Source organism: Eumetopias jubatus, unplaced genomic scaffold (genome assembly GCF_037043125.1).
Source record: "Eumetopias jubatus isolate StellerSeaLion01/CBP00866 unplaced genomic scaffold, mEumJub1_p1.0 scaffold_4, whole genome shotgun sequence".
NCBI classification, from domain to species: Eukaryota; Metazoa; Chordata; class Mammalia; order Carnivora; family Otariidae; genus Eumetopias; species Eumetopias jubatus.
Genome location: NW_028274810.1, coordinates 169,795,524 through 169,809,391, shown reverse-complemented (window position 1 = coordinate 169,809,391; position 13,868 = coordinate 169,795,524). Strand labels below are relative to the sequence as shown.

Sequence of the window (13,868 nt, the reverse complement as noted above, 5' to 3'; positions counted from 1 at the left end):
CAGAGAGGTCCTTGCATTAGCACAGAGACGATACCGCCTGACACACCCAAACTTCATAAACAGGCCTCAGCCCAACCATCTTGTTCCCTCCGACCCCCACCCATCCCTCCTCTCTCGTCGTGTTCTGGAGGTGGGCACCCACACACCTGGCATCGTCGGCCCTTGATAATTTTCCACTCTTAGCGTAGACCTCAGGTGGGCTTGTCAGAAATGTGCAGTGTGGGACAGGAGGGGACTGACCTTACCACCTCTACGGTGGGGAAACTGAGGCACGACATGTCGGCACCCTTGCTGATGAATCCATCAAAAGAACATGGACTTCCTTGGTGCCATGCCAGGGCACCCTGTCTACCCCGCCGCCTCCCCTCAAGCCTCCTGAGCTCTAGTCTCAGATTCCCCCTTTACCAGGGCAGCTCACTGGTCTGACCGGAAGCTAAACAACCGGAAAGGTGAGGGGTGGGGGAAGGGGAGATGTCAACAACTAACAAAACAAAGAAAGCTGGGCTTTTGAGGATCCTTAATAACCATGTATGTATCTCTTCTTTTTCTCTTCTCTCCTGTGTTCTTTCCTTTCCTGGCTCTGCCCCACCCCGACCCCACATCACCCCCAGCACACATAGGACAGAGCAGAAGAACCCACTCTTAAGCTGGTCTCAGCCGGGATATGGGCTGATGAGGTAATGTCCCACACACCGGCACTCCTTCGCCTGCCCCCCAGGGGTCACATTAAGACGTTTCCAAAGTGTGACACTTTAAACGGACCAAACACTAAATATTGACTTTACAGTTATTTTATGATGCACTCAATTTTACAGCGAAGGGATTTCCAGTCGAGCTTTCTTTTATTCCCTGTCCTGAAGGAGGTAAAAGGCTATGAACGGGTGACTGAAGCCAGACGCCGGGTCGGAGCTGAGTCAGAGAGCTCTTCTCCATCCAGTCATCCCCGGACAACTTTGAGATGAGGGATGTGGAACCGCAATCTGGTCATAATTAAGTGGCAAACATCTGGGACCCCTCCCTCTCCCTTCCCTGCCACCACCACTAAATCCATCACCCGTGAGGTCCTTTGTCACAGCCTCGGTGACTCGTTATTGTTGGGTCGCCTGTCTGAGAATGTAGCTGTGCGTGAAGGTGACAGAGTGTTACCTATCGCCTTCCTCCCCACCCCCCCCGCCAGAATTCCTTACCAAAGGACAAATCTAAGGATACTCTGTAACTCAGAATGACTGGCATTTTGGGGTCCCACGGTTTCATAAGGGGGCAAGCTGGCTTTCAGTGGGTAGCCACGCTGCAGGCGGGAAATCATGAAACATGGTTACTGAGAGAGCGTCTGCCTGCCTGTCACGCCCAGGGACTCTCGGGATACCCAAAAGCAGTGTTTGATGTGGCCTCACCTGCTGGCGGTGTCCCGGTGGACTGAAGGGAGACAGATGTCAAACAAGCCACTGTCTGCGTGGAACTGCTGAAAAACCCGTCTCCAGATGGTGTCTGTGGGTATGCGGCCCTCCAGTAACAGCACTCCTGACAGCCTTCCTCAGAAGCCCGCATTCTTCAAGAAGATTCTGATTTTTTATTTTTATTTTTATGTTTTGGAAAACTAATCAAATGCATTTTTAATCATAAAATTCAATTATAAAGGACTTTGAGAAAACTGGTTGGCGACCAAACCTGAGGAATTTGAAATTTGAGAATTCAACTGAGTGTTTCAGAAGCATTCACCTTGCACAAGATTGACTACATAATAGCTTTAAAAACTGCCTTCCATTTTGTGGGTTTTGAAAAATTCATCTTTAGATTTGTTTAAATGGCCTTCGAAAAGCAAGTCTGTTCCTTGTTCAACTTCGTTATTTATTTTATTTCTTGATGGCTGTGGCCAGTGCCTGGGGCGAGGCCCCCTGAGAGACTCGGTGGACTCAGCCCGGTCATTTTCCAGTTAGGACAAGCACAGAGTAAGGGCACCGTTGAGGAAGTAACTCCCATGACTCAGGAGATCATTTTTGGCTCAAGTTGAAAGCAGTCATTTCTGTGTTGCAAAATAGAATGGGATCAACAGGTTGAGGGGGTGTTTATTTTTCCCATTGCTTAGGAAAGCTAACGCTGCTTCCTTTTGATGTCCCGGAAATGCTCCTGGCAGGCATGGGGTGCATCTGGCGGCTGTGTGAGGCAGACGGGGGGGGGTTCTGGGTGGCCTCGCCCTGGCTGCTCCCTGGCCCCTGCAGTGCCACACCCTGGAGACCAGCAGGCCACACTGTGCTTCACCCTCAGCAGCCATGCTTCTGCGCACCTTGCTTTTGCATGTTTTGATTCATCTCCCATGGGGCAACAGCTCATGCCTTGCAGATGGCTGTAGGTGAGCTAGCTGTGTGTTAGGACCTGATTAGTAGCCAGTCTGCCTTGGGTTCAAGTCCTGCCTTGCTTAGTAAGAAGATGAGAATGGAAGGCCCAGTAACAATGAGTCTTATTAGTAAGGTGTACATGGGATGCAAAACATTAACATGAAGGAAAGAGTTCCATTCCAAAGAATGTTCCTATATTTTGTAAGAGACACAAACAGAGATACTCATCAGCACCACTGCCATCTTGTTCATCACTCTTTGGTAATCCAGAGTTCAGTCTTTTTTCTGAACTGCCTGGACTTCGTGAAGGACAGAATCCAACCTCCACTGCCCTGCTCTGTGTTACTTTAATGAAGCTTCACCTGGTTCTCTTCTGTCACATCTCAGAATTCCATTTTATTGATTTTTTCTCTCCATATTTCTTTCCAGTTCTATTGAAAAAAAATTGACACGCATCGCTGTCTAAGCACATTTTATTTGTAAGCTGCCTTGCTAGTCCCGTTGGACTTTTCTGTTTAAGATGCTTGACCAGGGGTTGGGTCAAGTCAGGGATTGGGGTTAAAGGGACCAGCGTCCTCAAGTAACAGAGGACTGAGGGTCAGAGTTGTTAGGGTGTGGGTCAGAGGCAGGGCCGCTGTGTGGGATGCAGGCACTGAAATCCAGCCAAAGCTCTGCTAGACAGGCCATGCCAACTGGTGGATAAGTTTTTTTTTTCACACACCAGTGGCCACCCTGGTCAGAATCAGGGGCAGGGACAAGTCAGGATTCATCTAAGCTCCCAAAGAATTCTCAGAATTTGGTCTTACTTTTCCAATAGTGATTCTACTCCCAGTGCCTTGTTTCTTGTACCGTAGAAGAAGAAACAAACATGTTGCAGGACTCGAAGACCCTTCCCTCCAAACTGAGGAGTGAAATTTACCTGTAATCGGCTTCAAAATTGAGAGGAAGATGAGAGGGGGCGCAATTAATCCTCTTTCATCCATTCAATAACTAAAGAAGGAAAGAATCTACATGGCCACCTCTATGCAAGCCACTGCCTTCTAGGAGAACATAGCAAGTATTATCATTACAACACAGAAAACAAAGTGCTCTGACAGGAGAAGACATGACGCTATAAGAGCCTTGTGGGGCCCCTAAACCCACCCCAGGGAATCCTGGGAAGCTTCCCAGGGAGGCGGCGTTCAGTGCTACATGTGGAAGGCAACCCTAGCATGATCTAGAATAGGATATGGAAGGAAGAAAACCAGTCCACCTAGAAGAGAGTGTTCTTTCAAAGGCAAGATTCATTTGGGGGGGATTGTGATCAGTTCAAAGTAAGGACAAGGAAGGGTGTTGAGGGATAAGCAGAAGGGGTCAACAGCGCTGTTTTCACGAAGAGTGTTGTATATAGCCTGACCCACAGAATCTGTCTTCCAAACAAGGATATTTCCACCTGGAGGGAGAAGTAAAAATAATTAAAATTATCTGAATTTGATATCTGTATTTGCGGACCAATGACTTGATCAGTGGATTTATAAAATAATTGTATTTAAAAATGATTTTCTAAACTAAAATTCCAAAAATTCTGGACAAATCCTAAATGGAGGAGGATGCCAGTCCAACAGACATAAACTGGGACCATCCCAGCAATCTAGACAATTTGGTCACCCTGGTTGCAGACTCTGTCAGAAGATTGGATCTTTATCTTGAATGCAATAGGGGGATCTTCAAGAGTGTTGTAAACTGTGAGAAATAATATGAGAGGATTTGGGTTGATCAGATTAGGTAACATACATAGTTGTGAGGACAGTTTTGTGGGTCGGGTTAGTCACAAGGTCTGGCTCCACTGCCTCCCAATTTGGGGACAATTTCTAGCAGTATTACCTGACTTACATTGTTCCTACACTCTCCTAAGTACTTTACGTATGTTAAATCACTTAACCATCACAATAACTTTATGAGGGCAGCACTGTGAGCCCCATTTAATTAATGAGAAAATTGAGTCACCGATAGACCAGGTAACTTTCCCAAGATCATGTAGCTGATAAATGATAGAGTAGCTACCCAAGGATTCTGAAGCTAGCATGTGCTTTTAATCTCCATACTGTGCTGATTCTCTGGAACAATTTAACCTTTTAACTTCATTTTCTCATCTGTAAAAAGGTGATCATATACATACGCATAATAATACATAAGGATTACATGAACTGATATCTGAAAAGTGCTTAGCACATGTAAGCCCTGAATGTATATTATTCTATGAACGATGTTTGGTAATAAAGTTGAATAGTGAGAGAAATATCAAAGAGCCCCAGAATTTTGAAGGACATTTACCTTCACATTAATGGGTAATAAAATTAGTGGGCTTTTTAAAATAATGAAATATCAGGAAAGAGGGAAAATTATGTGCATTTGCCCCAGTAAGCAGGTATGCGCTTTTAATCAGCCATCAACTATACAAAGTTATTCATCTATAGATAAATGACATAACTTACTATTTATAGTTCTACACTGCCTTCTTAGCTGAACGTTCATAGTCTTGTATTTGTGAAATAAATAGGTGTTCTTGCAATTCATCAATAAAATTAGTCTGCTAGAAATCTTCTATGCATAACAAATAAAAAGGTATTTACGATTGATTGGCTTTTAGTTATTTTGCAGGACACTGAATTCAGAGTCTCTGAAATTTCAAAACTCAAAGCAAATTCCATTTCAGTCTAAAACATGCTGTGTTTCAAGCAGCCTGGATATCACGCACAAGGCACACCGCTTTAGTCCCAAATGTTGGAAACCCTGTGCCTTCAGAAAAACATTCAAAGAGGACACAGAAAAACAGGGAAGGGGTTCGGAGAAAGGAATGGATATGTTAGTGCAGATATTCTGCTGAGGCTCTCTCAATTTTGAAAATCAAATGATTGCCCTCAGAACTGAAACCTGGGAGGGAAGTACAGCCATGTGAATGAAAACATCCCTCCAGTGAGCAGCAATCAACGGAATTACAAGGCTTCTGACTGACCTATTGTTTGCCCCTTGAAATGAGAGACACCTAGCCCGGTGAAAGTCAAAGTTTGCTGTTGAGCACAAGTACCCAGAATCATCTAGAGGTGGGGGCTGTAATGGAGGGGCTCCCACCGTGCTGAGGAAACCCGAGGACAGGAAGAAGAGGGCCAGGAAATTGTGGAGGGAGTGATGCTCAAATTTCATTTTGAAGGCTGAGCGCCGACTCAGATGCTGGGGCAGGGAAGAACATTCTAGGAATAAATGCCAGTGCCGAGGAGGGAGAGAGCCTGGTGTTTTCAGGAAACGCCACTGTTTTGGTGACGCTACGTCAGAGGCCATGTGCGGAGTAGGAACAGAACAGGCCGCTGGAGTCGGTAGGCATCAGGCAGTCTCTCCGTAGAAACTACTCTTTCTGCTTCGTAGGACACCAGTAGTCCTTGTGGATTAGAACACTGCTCCAGAAGAGTTACAGTTCCACGCATACGTGGTCTCTGCTACCCACGCGCAGAGGGGGACATAATTACTGGTCATGTTTTTAAAGATGTATTCATTTTTTTCAGGGAGAGGAAGCAGGGGGAGAGGCAGAGGGAGAGAGAGAATCTCAAGCAGATTCCTTGCTGAGCGCAGAGCCTGACACAGGGTTTGATCTCATGACCCTGAGATCACAACCTGAGGCCAAAGCAAGAGTCTGAAGCTTAACGGACTAAGCTACCCCTGGGGCCCCTAATTATGTGGTCATGCTTTTAAAAGTAAATAAGTGCCACCCAGAAAGAAATGCGACTGAGCTTGAGACCGGCGTGTGCTTTTGAATTTCTCTTAGGGGTTTTACAACCTTTCTGTTTCCCAGGTTGGGTGAGAATTACCTGGAACTTGAAATCATCTACATTTATTCCAAAAATTCATTTTTTCAGAACAAACCTATTCATATGTTTGCTCCCTGAATAAAGAACTTCAGAATGGCCCAAGCAAGAGGGGTCCTTTTGTGAGATGAGGATTGGCAGAAACCAGGACGGAAATGTGGACAATTCAGTTCTAATGTCTAACAAGGATTTCGACTTACTGTTTTGATACAACGGAGCATGGCAGAAAACTTGCAAGAACACTTCCAAGAAATTTTACCCCATTTGCCTTACTGTTCCCCCTTGTTCTCTGGCTCTTTTTCCACATACACACACATCCTTTTTTTTTCCCCTGAATCATTTATAATTTGCCGATATCATGTATCTTTATATATAAGAGCTTTAGTACGTATTTCCCAAGGACAAAAACATTCTTACATAACTGTTGTACAGTTACCAAAGTCAGGCAATTTGACACTGATACAAGTCTATTAGCTGGTCCACAGTCCTTATTCAAATATTGCCAATTGTCCCATAATGTCATATGTATGATTTGGGGAGGATTTTGTTTTTCTGGTCGGGGATCCAATCCGGAATCACACATTGTAGTAAATTGTCATGTCTTTTAGGTCTCTTTCCATCTGGAATAGTTCCTCGACTTTTCATTACCATTCATGACATTCTAAAGTATACAGGCCAGTTATTTTGTAAAATGTCCCCCAGTTGGGGGTTTTCTGATATTTCCTCATGATTGGACTAAAATTATGCATTTCTGAAGGAATACCATAAACGTGGAAGTGTGCACTCCGGGATATCTTTTTTTTTAAAGATGTATTTATTTTTTTATTTGAGAGAGAGTGGGGGAAGGGGCAGAGGGAGGGGGAGAGAGAGAATCTCAAGCAGATTTTGTGCTGAGCGTGGAGCCCACCGGCAGGGCTCGATCTCACGACCCTGAGATCCTGACCTGAGCCAAAATCAAGAGTCATACACCCAGCCCACTGAGCCACCCAGGCATCCCTCAAGAGATCTTATAAGGAGATCCGTGACATCCGTTTGGTGGTCTTACCTCTGATTACTTGGTTCACATGTGGTTTGCTAGGTTAATCCACTATAAAATTACTATTTGTCCTTCTTTAATTAGTAATTCATCCACTAGCTTTTGAGGAATTCATAATTCTTGCCTTAATCATTTTGATGACTGCAAAATGATGATTTTTTTTCCAACTTCATTATTCTTGCTACGTTTCTTTTTTTTTTAAGGTTTTATTTATTTATTTGATAGAGAGAGAATGAGAGATAGAGAGCACAAGAGGGAAGAGGGTCAGAGGGAGAAGCAGACTCCCCGCCGAGCAGGGAGCCTGATGCGGGACTCGATCCCGGGACTCCAGGATCATGACCTGAGCCGAAGGCAGTCGCTTAACCAACTGAGCCACCCAGGCGCCCCTCTTGCTACATTTCTTAAGTGGTACTCTGCCATAGAGGAAAAAAATGCCCTTTTCTCATTTATATGTATATATGTATATATAGCAATAAGGATTCATAGATCCTTATTTTATCCCACCGGAAAACCTTTTATAAACCTAAATAAAAATTATTTATTTTGATGATCGAAATATCCCAGTGGATATCAGGTGGCTTCCATGTCCTTTTGGGGTGTCCCCATCATCTTTTGAGCACTCTATTGCTTTCAAGCCTAACTATGTTCCAAATTCACCTTGTAGTTTCACTCCCCCACATCTGAAATCAGCCATTTCCCCAAAGATCCCCAGTTCCTTTCAAGTGGGGAGTGGCATTTGGACCCAAGATCTGGGTTTGAGGTGCATAGAATTGTTACGGAGGCATCTTTGTATGTAGACCCTCTGTGTAGACAGAGCTAAAATACACACGCACGGGTATTGACAGCCATTCCTCTTTCTACAGATATGGAGAATGTGTGGACATCGCTACCTAGGTATATTAAAAGCCATATGTTCATACCGATACCTCTAATTCTAACTCAACAGCTCAAGATTCATTCTAGTCTTCTAGTTTCTATGTGGTAACTTCCTTTTCCAACTTTAAGAAGTCTAGTTCCCATTATCCTCAAAGGATCGACTCATCTGTTAAATGCTATAGCACACAGAAAGCAAGTTCAGAATTGCAAGATCCTACAACTGTAAACACAAACCTGCTAACTAGCGTTCAGGATATTTTGCAGGTCCTTCTGTCTTTAGAAGGAGAAAAAAATAGCACTGTGTTTGGAGTTACTGGGGCTAGCTCCCTGCTACCTCCTCCTTTATTGTGGTTATGTTACTCATTTGAAATAGACCAACGTTTGTTTATTTCCATCTGTATTCCATTTTGGGGTCTATTTTTTCTCATCACTGGTAGTGTAATTTCCTCTTTCAGTGTGTAATACTTTAACACAGTTCCAAAAGTCGAAACTGCCAAAAGCATATGGAGAGAAATGTTAGTCCTTCCCACCAGCTCTTCCCACACGTGCGCCGTAGGTAACCAGACTCATCAGTTTCTGTTTTACCTTCCTGTGTTTTTGTTGCAGTAGTAAGCAGATGGTGATGTTTGATTTCTCTTACTTTCTTACTTCGAGGGTAGCATACTATATATACAATATTACGCTTGGTTTCTTTTTCACTTAAATTACTATTGTCACTTTAAAATCTAACCTCTCCATCAGTTCACAGAGATCTTCCCATTCTCTTTTTCACTTCTTCATAGTAATCTACTGTGGCTGTACCATAATTTATTCAGCCACTCTTTTATGTATGAGATTTCAGTTCTTCTCATATTTTGCAATTACAAATTGTGCTGCAGTAAAGAACCTTGGGCAAATATGTTTCATGTTCTTGAAGATACCTTCAGAGTAAATTCCTAGTTGTGGGATTACTGGGTCAAAAGTAAATGCCTATATGGACACATTAAATACCGCCAAATTCCCCTCCATATGGTTTGCACCATTTTGCATTCCGGTCATCAGTATATGAGTGTCTGCTTTCAACAGCTGTCAAGCTTTTAAATTTTTTTCCAATTGAATGAGAAAGAAAGGGTATCTCAGTATTGTTTGGATTTGTATTGCTTTTATTATGAGTAAAGTTGAACATGTTTTTGAAAGTTTAAAGGCCATGTTACTTTCCTTTTGTAGATTATCTGGTTATGTTGTGTGCCCACTTTTTTATCTGGTTTTTGAAAGGATTATCAGGAAGGACTTGTATCTTTACGATGCTGAGTCTTCTATACAAGAACAAAAGCTATCTTTCCACCTGGTTAAGTAAATTTTTAGGTCTTTCAGGAGCTTTCTAAACTCACTTCTCAGAGGTTCTGCACATTTCTTGGTAAGTTTATTCATAAGCATTTTATCTTCTCTCTTACTGTTGTGAATAGGGTTTTCCTCCATCATTAAAACCTCTTTGTATTCTCATTTGTGTATATGAGGGCTATCGATTTCTGCATATTAATTTTATATCCTGCTACTTTAAAAAATATTTCTACTTTTGAGTTAATTTTGTCATCGATTCTCTTGGGTTTTCCAGGTGTACTTGTACATTTGTGAATAGAGATAGTTTTGCTTCTTTTCTAATTTGTTGGCTCTGATCCCTCCTGTCGGACTGAATGAACTAATACTTCCAGTACAATGTTACCTGGCTCCTGATCTTTGTGAAAATGCTTTTCAGATTTCCCCACTAAGTGAGAGGGAGGTTTAAGACTAAGTTGTATACATCTTCATCATGTTAAGGAACTAGCCATTGATTTTTTTTTTTTAGTGTTTTTATTACTAATGAATGTTGAATTTGTCAAAGGCCTTTTCAGCATCTATGGAGATGCTCAAATAATTTTTCTCTTTCAATTTTCCAATATGATGTTATATTCCAATATGATATATTATATTCCAATTCAATTCAATTCTATTCTATTCTATTACATAGATCTTCCAAGATGATATATTACATTCCAATTATATTATATTATATATTATATTATATTATATTATATTATATTATATTATATTATATTATATTATTATATAGGTTTTCCAGTATGATATATTATATTAACAGATTTGCTAAGAATGAGCCTAACTTTCATTCCTGGAATACATTCCACTAGGTCATCATGTGTTATTTTCTTAATATAATACTGAATTCTCTTCAGTAATATTTTATTTAGGATTTTTATATTATATTAATAAATAATACCAGTCCATAATTTTCTTTGTTTGTACTAGTGTTACCTTTTTAAGTATTGTATTAGTTTTCTATTGCTGCTGTAACAAATCACCATACTGTCTTAAACAACACAAATTTATTCTTTTATTTTTAGTGGTCGGAAGTCCAAAAATGGGTGTTACTGGGCTAAAATCATGGGGTAAGCAGGTCTGTGTTCCTTCCGAGAGCTCTAACAAAGGATCCCTTTCCTTGTCTTTTCCAGCTTCTAGAGGCTCCCTACATTCCTTGCCCAGGGCCCTTTCCCCCATTTTCAGAGCTGGTAGTGTAGGATCTTCAGATCGCCATCTGTATGTCTGTGTGCGCATGTGCACGCACACGCACGTGTGTCTCAGACCTAGGCTTCTGGGCTCGCATCTTCTCACTCCCCTGCCTCCCTTTCCCAACTAAGGACTTTTGTGGTTACATTGGCCCCATCTGGATCCTTCAGAATAATCTCCACATATCAGCGTAATTTAAATGACATCTGCCAAGTCCTTTGTGCCATGGAAAGTAACATATCCACAGTTTCTAGGATTAGGATGTGGACGTCTTTCTCCCTACCACAACTAACAATGTTATAGTTGCTTCATAAAAAGAGTTTGAAATTTTTCTTTAATTTTCTATGCTTTAAAACAGTTTGTCCAGCATTCAGATGCTCTTCTCTTTGAAGGTTTGGTAAAATTCTCCTGTGAAACCAGGGGACCTGGTGTATCTTCGTACTTTCTTAATAACCTTTCTTTCCCTTCTTTGGAAATGGCTTATATCTAAACTTTCAGTTGGGCCAATTTCTTTTTTAAGATTTTATTTATTTATTTGACAGAGAGAGACACAGCAAGAGAGGGAACACAAGCAGGGCGAGTGGGAGTGGGAGGAGCAGGCTTCCCCCTGAGCAGGGAGCCCGATGCAGGGCTCGATCCCAGGACCCTGGGACCATGACCTGAACTGAAGGCAGACACCTAACGACTGAGCCACCCAGGCACCGCGAGTCAGTTTCAATGAACTATTTTTCTGGTCAATTATCTGTTTCATCCAGGTTTTCTAATTCATTTGCTTTGAGGTCTACAAAGTGGTCTCTCATGTTTTAAATTTTGTAGATTTCAATGATTATTTCTCCCTTGTCATTTTTTATTTCGTGTGTGTGAACTTTCTCCCCTTTTTCTCAAGTAGCTGAACTAGTGATTGATTGCCTGTTTTGATACTTTCTTAAAGAACCAGGATTTTGATTTATTAGTTAGATATGTCATTCTTCTTTTTTTTTTAATTTTTTATTGTTATGTTAATCACCATACATTACATCATTAGCTTTTGATGTAGTGTTCCATGATTCATTGTTTGTGCATAACACCCAGTGCTCCACGCAGAATGTGCCCTCTTTAATACCCATCACCAGGCTAACCCATCCCCCCACCCCCCTAGATATGTCATTCTTCTGTTCTTTACCGCATTAATTTTTGCTTTCACCTTTATTATATCCTTCCTGGTGCTTTCTTTTGATTTACATTGTTCTTTCTGCAGCTCTTTTGAGTTTGGGGTTTAATTCATTTATTTTTTTCAGGGCGCCTGGGTGGCTCAGATGGTTAAGCGTCTGCCTTCGGCTCAGCTCATGATCCCAGGGTCCTGGGATCGAGCCCCACATCGGGCTCCTGGCTCAGCAGGGAGCGGGCTTCTCCCTCTCCCTCTACCTCTCCCCCTGCTCATGCTCTCTCTCTCTCTGTATCTCTGTGTCTCGAATAAATAAATTCTTTAAAAAAATTCATTTATTTTTCATGATAAAAGTGTTTAAGGCTAAGGATGCTTAAAATGATGCATAAGTATCATGCCTTATGTGTCATAGGTTCTAATGCATAGCATTTGCATTATCATTTTTTTTAATTCTGCACTTCTAGGTTTGTATTTTCCTTTTCACCCAGATGATGTTTGTCAGCTTCCAGGTGAAAGGGCTTTGTTGTTGTTTTAATGTTATTAATTTCTTGTTTCATTGTATTGTGTCAGAGTGTTTGTAATATTTCTATTTTATGCAACTTACTGATATTTTGTGTGTGTGTGACCTAACACAATCAAGTAATGTGAATTTCTATGTGTGTTTGAGAAGATGTGACTTCTACCCTGGGAGTATACTATTGGACACATTTAAATGAGAACTACCTGACTGATTATATATTTAGGTCTTCTAGGTTCATATTTATTTTTAGTCCACTTGGCCTGTCTTAGATTGAGTATCACTTATTATTATGTTTCCATGTATTTCACTTGGCATCTTTTACAGATAGTTTCTTCTTTATAAAGATGGTTTCCTCCCGCCTCCCCCTGTGGAACTTTGTAGGATTTGTCTTTTTGTCCTATTGGTTGCTTTTGAACTTAAACGTTTTAATGCCCCTAGTCCCCTGTTTCTTATTTAATCTTGTATTATCTCATTGATCAGTTTTTAATGATGTTCTTTGACTCCCACCTATTATTTCAAATCAACTCTCAATGAGCTTCTTCTCTTTCGGCTTTTCTATCTTCCCTCCCATTTCTGGTTACATTATTTTTGCTTTGTCATATAAAATGTATATATTATCTTTCGACCCTTCTCCTACCTTTATCAAGTACTCCTAAATCTGATAAGTACATTAAATGCTCAGCATCAGTGTTTTTGCTGGTTTCTGCAGTGATTTCTTGGTTGGATGGAGACTGTTCAAGAAAAATTGATGTGGACAGTATTCCCTGCATTCTTACATTTTAATTTTTAGACCTGTTTTTTCTGTAGCCTTGATATTTGAAAAAGAGCTTGAATGGTTTTAAGATCCTTGGTTTGTACTTTAATTTCTGATTTAAGATGGTTTTCACACCCTGGGGTGCTTGATTGAAAACACTTAATTTACTTGGTAATGTTGTATTGTGGTTTTCTTCACTTTATGGTTTATTTTGGCAGGGCATTTGGCATTTTCATAAGATGACAGATTTTGTTATTCTTATTTTCTATTTTCTTTTCTAACAATTTTGTCTAGATTCAGGCTTCTTTTCTTAATTTCATGGATTTCAAGTATTTACAAGATTTCTAGTTTAAGAGGATCCTTTCTAGTGGGTGTAACCAAGTCTACTATCTTTTTACTATTTTATTTTATTATGATTTGGGGATGGGAGTAGGGGAGGTTGTATGGCGTTTTTTCTCTCTCTTTTTTCCTTACAGGATCTGACATTTCCCCCCCGCTTTTGCTGCCCTTTTCCTTTATCTCCCAGTTTCCAAAGGATGTTGCTTCTTGCTTTGTGTCCTTTCCTTCCTCCCTTTCTGACTGCCACCTCGATTCATGCCCACTTCCGAGTCTCTTCCTCGTCTCCACCACGGTTTACCAGGATTCGTACAGTCTTCTCTACATCAGGTTGACATGCTTTCCAGTGATGGCTTCAACTCAGTTCTTGGCTGCAACCTCATTTCCTGCTTCTCTGGTCCGTACTGTTTTCCCAGGGCTCGTGCCCAGAGTGCGACATACAGCTCTGTTGAGATTCGGTATTAACTTTTTTTTTATTTTAAC

At 41.3% G+C, this 13,868-nt stretch overlaps 1 protein-coding gene across 1 annotated transcript in view; it reads left to right on the top strand.

Annotated features, from left to right (window-relative positions):
* The window catches only part of SULF1 (sulfatase 1), an 81,579-nt gene that overhangs the window by 65,291 nt on the left and 2,420 nt on the right, over positions 1–13,868 (top strand). The window lies entirely within an intron of this gene.